Source organism: Fundulus heteroclitus, unplaced genomic scaffold, assembly GCF_011125445.2.
Source record: "Fundulus heteroclitus isolate FHET01 unplaced genomic scaffold, MU-UCD_Fhet_4.1 scaffold_58, whole genome shotgun sequence".
Classification (NCBI taxonomy): Eukaryota; Metazoa; Chordata; class Actinopteri; order Cyprinodontiformes; family Fundulidae; genus Fundulus; species Fundulus heteroclitus.
In genome coordinates, this window is record NW_023397011.1 from 1,567,908 (window position 1) to 1,576,135 (window position 8,228).

The window sequence follows — 8,228 nt, forward strand, 5'->3', positions numbered from 1 at the left end:
ACAAAGTTCAACCCCCACATCTGGATTTATAAAAATGAGCGTTGCGTGAAAAGTGCAGTAATTCGCGTAAACTTAGACTTAGACAAACTATTGTCATTTAACACCTTTTAACCATTAAACCTTTACCCTGCTGTGAAAATGTGTGGCAGTCATGAAAACTTTTTCTGTCAACAATAACAAACAAGCTTCGAAAACTCACCCAAATACATCAGAATATAACTTAATTTATTGAACCTGCTGTATTTTCATGAGTTGCAGCTTTTAGAATATAAATCTGGAAGAAGAAATAAAAATATACTTGGCCCCAAAAAATGACGTTACTGACCTCAAAAAATTATGGAAACAACCTCATTTAACATTTCCCCTCGTCTTTTCTCAGCAAAGACCCCACGGCTCCTTTCATTCCGGAACATTAAGAACATTAACTTGGACACACTCTCTTTGCATATCCTAAGAACTTTAATCCTTCTTCCTAACCAGATGAACTGACATCCAAATAGAAAGAAGTCGGAGTACCCGGAGAGAACCCACGCATGCACAGAGAGAACATGCAAACTCCATGCAGAAAGACCCAGGGTTGGACTCAAACCCGGAACCTTCTTGCTGCAAGGCAACAGCGCTACCCTCTGTGCCACTTTGCAGCCCCTAAAAAGAAAACCGGCTTAACATTTCACAGAGAAATGTAGTTGTTACAAAGGCTCGAGTGTTTATTACTTTGGTTTGGGAAGGTGCGCCACCTGGTGGCAAGTTCCTATAGTACATGCAGCAACTGCAGAAGCACTGTTGCTCTGAGGGAGGAGACGTCAGCCTGACGGCTCCGGTTGGGGTCAATTTGCGTTCCTGACTTAATGTAAGTGTTTGTTGTTAAATGTATTAAGGCAGTTTACTTTGTAGTTCGGTCTGTATTACATGCTGATGTTGTATTGTACTAGTTGCCGGTTTATTGCGACTTAATGTGAGTAAGCCTGTTAGCTCTCGGTTGTAGCATTTGTTAGATGTATGAGGTGACAATGTGGGCTTATTTCTGTTATGTTTAGACCACACACATACCCAATCGTACCATTACCCTACCCACCTCTCCATCTCCAAGCCTACCTCATACTGCATGTTTGTACTGCTGCTGAACTGCAATTAAAGAGATACTCAAACCAGAAAATCCCCTCCTCAGTTTGTCCTGATTGACACACAGTGGCGAGTGTAAATTCTTCACCAGCCTCAAGTTTAAAACATGAAACCTCCACTACAATTTGGTCCTTCGAGCCGGATTGGGACACTTACCCCTGTTTCAGCATGCAGTTCAGCCGTGATGCAGCAGTCAGACCGAAGCAGCAAACCCGCCCACCTTCATACTTAAAGGATTATGAAACCAGCGAGATGGGACACTGGCTTCAGCCTCTATTTGATTATAGAGGAGTACGAGTTGAGACGAGATGTGATGATAGCATATCAAACTGGCCATAGCTTCACATCAACACATCAACTTCAGTTAATCTCAACACAAAAGTAAAGTAACGTCTTATCAAGTGTTATGCTTATCTCCTGAAGCATCATTAAAGTCACATTAGAATCAACATTTTACCAAACAGAACTCTTATTTTAACACAATTCTCAATGCAACTATAGGTGCAGTGTGGCCTATTTCCTTTTTCAGGGGTTCCCAAACTTTTTCAGGTGGCTCAGCCTGGAGCGAGAGAAAGAAAGAGACGCTCAGATCGGCCACACCTCCACAACCTGAAACTTCTCTAACCCGGCTATCCTGGTGCATTCACGGAATAAACTCTGATGTTCTACCCGTGTGTTCTCACTTTGTTTATTTCGTACATCAGCTTCTTATTCTGAGTCTGACTCAAAATTTATGTTGCACGAAGAACTTTAATTTGATATGTGTCAGAGAGAGAGAGAGAGAGAGAGAGAGAGAGAAAGAGAGAGAGAGCGCGCTTTGGCAGAGCAGACCAGAGTGTCAATAACAGAGCGGTCCATAGATGTTATTAATCAGAGAAATAAAAACTTTTACAGCGGTTACATTCAGCAGGTAGACACGCCCATGGCAACACATCTCAGCTCCCTTCAGCCCCACCGCCGGTTTGTCATCATGCGCGTCAATGCTGGTAGAGGTCCAGAGTCACCACACCATGAGCAGTGCTGTGCGATCGAAAGAGAGACTGGGTTGTTCAATTTAATCTTGTAAATAAAACTTTCGGCACAAATTAAATTTTCCCTTTAATGACGAACACGACGTGAAGCGGGGAAAGAGATGGAGAGAGATTTGTCTTCTCCCAGATCCGTTGCAATTCTCTCCTCTGTTGCCTCTGATTCCCTGGTTTCAGCCAATTGAGCATATTTGCGAGAATGAATGAAGTAGAGGGCACAAGCTGGGTGCGCATATTTGAAGCACAATGCGTAGAAGGAGATAACTTCATCTTAAAATTAAGCGTAGAACAAGACTTAAAATAAATAATTTTCATGTCAATACATTTTATTTATTTATCAAATTTGCAGTTTTTGATTTTAATTTTGACAAAGGAAATGTTTATTTACACGGCTTTATGGTGTGGGAAAAAAACACCATCAGACGCTATTACAGATTTCAGCTCGCGCACCCTCTAGTGGCTGCTCACGCATCCCTGGTCTATTCTATCATCGGGATCTACAGGGAATGTTTCAAAGATCTACCAGTCGATCGCGATTGATGGGTTGGTGATCACTGCTCTAAGTGAAAAGTTTGGCCAGCCGCACCAAATGGCATTAAATAGGATTGCTGGGGTAATGGATGCACCAGACGTCCGCCGAGGTGACTCAGCAGCATTTCAGAGGTTTGCCCTAGAAGTTCAGTCGCTAGTTGGGTTACTCAGAACCTTGGGTTCAGAGGGTGACGCCGAGCTCAGATGTGGATCTCATGTGGCCCGCTTGCTGAGTTAATTACCTGCAGAGCAGCGTGCAGACTTCCGTCGAGCCATGTTCCGCCATCCCAATGCAGTCTACACTTTAGTGGATTTCGCTGAATGGCGTCAGTATGAGACCTGGTGTCATAATTCAGACAATTATGATTCCGGAACAGGAAATAAAGACAAATTAGGAACTCAGAAGAAGAGAGTCACGACGGTGCTGCACGGAACCAAAGACGGTACCGTTTCCAGGAATTTGGGGAACAAAGGCATTAAATCAAACCGTTATTGCCCATACTGCGGAAGTACTCATCATTATCTCAGCCAATGTGCGGACATTCAGAAGTTGTCCAAGGACCAACTGTCGCAGTGGATAAAGAACCACAATAGGTGCTGGCGCTGTGCGAGATCTCATCATGCAGCCCAATGTGATCTTCGGAAACCCTGTAACCTGTATCAGGGGAGACACCTTCAGGTGCTTCATGATGTGAACACCAGAGATAAAAAGGAGATGACTAAAGAGGAGAGTTGCCTCATCAGTACCGCCACTGATATGCTGTACCTGGATCGACCACTAGAGGGCGGCATAGTCTTACTGAAGGTGGTCCAAGTCACTTTGCATCATGGAAATCAGAGTCTCAAAACATATGCCATTCTCGATGATGGTTCTGAGCGCACCATGCTCCTGCCACCTGCCGCTCACAAGCTTGGTCTACAGGGAACCCCAGAGACTCTGCATTTAAGAACCATAAGGCAGGATACTCAAATTTTGAGAGGCGCTTCAGTTTCTTTCCACATATCTCCTTCCTTCAGCGGTAGCAGCCGCTTCACGGTGAATGGAGCCTTCACTGCCGATTGTCTGGTCCTAACAGAACAGTCCTACCCAATTGACAGACTCCAGAAGCAGTTCAGGTATCTGTCCGATCTGCCTCTACATTCTTTTAAGAATGCGCAGCCTCTGATCCTCATTGGTACAGACAACCCCTTACCTCATTACCCCGATTGAGTCAGTTGGGTTGGGTCCACAAGGTGCGCCAGCTGCAGTCAGAACCAGGTTCGGATGGTCCTTAACCTCAACGACTTCCTACTGCCTGGACCTACCCTCAGTGCATCTGTTCTGGGGGTGTTGATTCGGTTTCGGGAACATGCCATCGCCATCAGCAGCAATATAAAGGGTTAGTTCATCGCCTTTGTTTGAAACAAATGTACTTCATACATTTGGGGCGGCTGTTACAAAGGCTCGAGTTATTACCCCCCTAGGGCCAAAACTGGATTTTTCAGAGCGGGCGGGCGTAACGAGACCCTCCAGGCCGTATGGCCCTAATGCCGAGCAATGCGCGGCGCCGCGCGGATCCCCGCCCACCCCTCTCCACTCGCAGCGCTGGCTCCATCCACAGTGTGGCGCCCGTGGGAAGGGTCGCGAGGCGTACCGCCGTGCGGTGGGGAGGGCCGTACGGCCTACGGTGAGTGGGAGGGGAAAAACGGGAAAGGTTCGCCCACTGGCCGAAGCCGCGCGTCCATCGAATTGCCGCGTTTTGGGAGGGGCCAGGCGGCCGAAACGTGGACCGGCCGTACAGGGCTCATACGTTTCATTGCCTGTACGTTTCATTGCCTCTGGCGTCCGGCCTTCGGCACCACCAACCTGTCAGAGAGAGGATGGCGCCCGTCGCGGAGGCGAAAAACGGGAAAGGTTCGCCCATTGGCCAAACCCGCGCGTCCATCGAATTGGCGCGTTTTGGATCGAACTCTCCCCAGGAAGAGTGCCTCTTGCTGGGTCAGAATGCTTGACTGGAGCCCCCCTTCTGGAGCTCTGACAAACATTAGGCAACATCTCTAAATGTTTGGTAGGGCAGGTTACAGCTTGTAACAGTGGTAGCCACATGCTGAACTTCATAAAACAATGTTATATTGATTACAAATTAAGTTCCAATAAGTCCCAATATTGGCCCACAACCTTCCGCGATATGTAAATTTTATATGTACGTTACCTACCACGATATGTACATTTTTTATGTACGTCACCTACCGCGATATGTACATTTTTCACCTCAAACAAAATGCCACTTATTATAATATTATGTTAAAATTATTATTAAAACAGTTTGCAAATATAGCTTCCAGACTCCTAATGTCAAATTAGAAATAAAACTTTCAATCTCCCACTTCCAGGCTGGGGGGGTCTCAGTCAGAGACCTCTCCCCAGGAAGAGTGCCTCTCGCTGGTTAAGAGTGCTGGAATGATGCCCCCCTTGTTTCTAAACATTTTGTTGGGCAGGTTACAGTTTGTAACAGTGGTAGCCACATGCACATTCACAAAACAATGTTATATTTACTAAAAATTTATTTTCAATAAGTCCCATTGGCCCGTAACCTACCGTGATATGTACACTTCATATGTACGTCACCTACCGCGATATGTACATTTTTCACCAAAAAAATGCCACTTTTTATAATATAATGTTAAAATTATTATTAAAACTGTTTGCAAATATAGCTTCCAGAGTCCTATTAAGAAATTAGAAAAATATTTCAAAGTCTAAGATATATATTTTTTTGATGTTCTAAATGAAAATCTGATGGCTGAGGTAGGATTTAAACCCCGCTCTTCTAGGCGGAGGGCAATGTTGTTATCCACTCTGCTACACCCCTTAGCCCCTATATATAGGGGGCAGATGGCCGTTTTATAATTCAATGCTGCCTGTACAGCCTCCCTCCTTCCGTATACCTTGACCCTCCTAAACACGCATAATTAAATAAGCTACGGTCTCAGCCAATAGAAAAAGCTTCCCTGTTTTTCCCCTCCTGACCGTAGTTGTGGTCGTGTAGTGCAGTTTCAGACACAGCAATGTTATATTTATTGAAAATTAATTTCCAATAAGTCCCAACATCGGCCCGTAACCTACCGCGATATGTATGTTTTATAGGTACGTCACCTACCGCGATATGTACATTTAGGACCTCAAGAAAATGCCACTTTTTAAAAGATAATGTTAATAAATCTGATTCCAAATGTTCCTTCCAGAGTCTTATTAAGAAATTAGAAAAATATTTAAATTCTCAGATATATATTTACTTTAATGTTGTAAATGAGAATGTGATGGCTGAGGTGGGATTTGAACCCTGCTCTGTTAGGTGGAAGGCAATGTTGTTATCCACTCTGCTACACAGAAAGGACAGATAGCCGATTTAAACTTCAGTGTTGCCTGTACAGCCTCCCTTCTTCCGTACACCTTGGCCCCTCCTAAACACGCATAATTAAATAAGCCACGGTCTCGGCCGATAGTAGTTGCGGTCGTGTAGTGCAGTTTCAGACACGTTGGCACTATGCTGGGTGGGCAAATAAGCCATTAATCAATGGAAAACAGGCCCGTACAGCATCACTCTTTCCGTACGCCTAATTTTTTCCATAGTAAGGTTAAAAAAACAGATACTGCAGGACATAGGAGGGGGCTACGCATTCTCAAGTGGGCTTGTTTCGATCGATCTTACTTTAAACTTTGGTTTGGTACCAAGTTTGTGAGCCTGCGCCGCTTCCATGCCAACCGGTGGGAAAAAACACACTTCTTTTTAATTAGGAGGCTCCGATTAAGGCCTCATCAAGGTGAACAAAAGAAACAAAAGAAAGAGCTACATGGGCTCGAGTGGGCTTGTTTCGATCGTCTCGATTTACTCTTTTGTTTGGTACCATGTTTGTGAGCCTACGTTGCTTGTAGACCGAACGGTGGCACAAAACACACTGCTTTCTAGGCGGCTCCGATTAAGGCCTCATTAAGGTCAAAAACCAGCTGCTGGCAGACAAAAGACAGAGCTACATGGGCTCGAGTGGGCTTGTTTCGATCGTCTTGATTGACTCTTTCGTTTGGTACCAAGTTTGTGAGGCTACGTCGCTCCTATGCCGAACGGTGGCACAAAACGCACTGCTTCTTAGAAGGTGAAAATGTGCAATCTTTTATGGCACACAGCTCACACACGGTTTGTCTGTTCCAGCTCCAACTCGGCCAGGCAAGATTTGATCAAATATTGCCTGGCTGGTGGCATAGCTCCAGAAACAAAATGGGCCCAGAGTTCCACTCTGCTATTGGCCGAGATAGCTTTTGCTATCTCGGCCAATAGCAAAAGCTTCCCCACTTTTCCCCTCCCGCCCGTAGTTGCGTTCATGCAGTGCACTTTCCAACACGTTGCTGGCGCTATCCTGGGTGGGGTTATAAGCCATTGTAAAGCAATGGAACCAGGCCCGTACAGCATCCCTCTTTCCGTACACCTTGGCCCCTCCTAAACGTGCATAATAAAATAAGCCACGGTCTCGGCCAATAGCAAAAGCTTTCCCACTTTTCCCCTCCCGCCCGTAGTTGTGTTCGTGCAGTGCACTTTCCGACACGTTGGTGACGCTATCCTGGGTGGGCTAATAAGCCATTGTAACCAGGCCCGTACAACGATCCTTCCTTTTGTACACGTCCCCCTAACCCGCCCCCCCCCCCCCCCGATTTGCCAAATTGAGAAGAGAGCGCCATCACATGGTGCACGGAAGGCAGCACGCCCGTACGAAAGGTCGACCGGAACCAAACGGGCGAATCGTAGGAATTTGCATAGCGTACGTACGCCCGCTCAACAGTAACAGACACAACCAACCACTTTGTATGTCTCGTGCCGTACGTACACTATTCAGATGAATGGCAGCCGTACAGAAAAAGACAAGAGTTTTGTACAAGTTTCCCTGAACTTTGGTTTGGGAAAGGGAGGTGCGCCACCCAGTGGCAAGTTCCAATAGTACATGCAGCAGCTGCAGAAGCACTGTAGCTCTGAGGGAGGAGACGAGCAGCTGCTGCTGACGGCTCCGGCTGGGGTCAATGTCCGTTCCTGACTTAATGTAAGTGTTTGTTGTTAAATGTATTGAGGCGGTTTACTTTGTAGTTCGGTCTGTATTACATGCTGATGTTGTATTGTACTAGTTGCAGGTTTATTGCGACTTTTAATTACTCCATGTGAGTAAGCCTGTTAGCTCTCAGTTGTAGCATTTGTTAGATATATGACTTAATGTATGACTTGACTTAATGTGCGCTTATTTCTGTTATATTTAGACCACTTACCCTACCCACCTCTCCATCTCCAAGCCTACCTCATACTGCATGTTTGTACTGCTGCTGAACTGCAATTAAAGAGAGACTCAAACCAGAAAATCCCCTCCTCAGTTTGTCCTGATCGACACACAGTGGCGAGTGTAAATTCTTCACCAGCCTCAAGTTTAAAAAGTGGAACCTCCATTACAGTAGTTGATCACTATATTCTCCTAGGAAGACTTGAACATACTGTAGGGATTAAGGGGAAAGCATTAGGCTGGTTTAAA

General features: G+C 45.6%; 1 long non-coding RNA gene across 1 annotated transcript in view; it reads right to left on the bottom strand.

Moving 5' to 3' along the window:
• LOC118561183 overlaps positions 1-8,228 on the bottom strand; it is a 9,434-nt gene extending 1,206 nt beyond the window's left edge. Inside the window, exons 1-2 of the long non-coding RNA XR_004929845.1 lie at positions 7,981-8,228; positions 1-1,075 (exon numbers count right to left, since the gene is read on the bottom strand). The exon at positions 1-1,075 is cut by the window's left edge and continues 1,206 nt beyond it. This is a non-coding gene — a long non-coding RNA (uncharacterized LOC118561183). The remainder of the gene's footprint in view (positions 1,076-7,980) is intronic.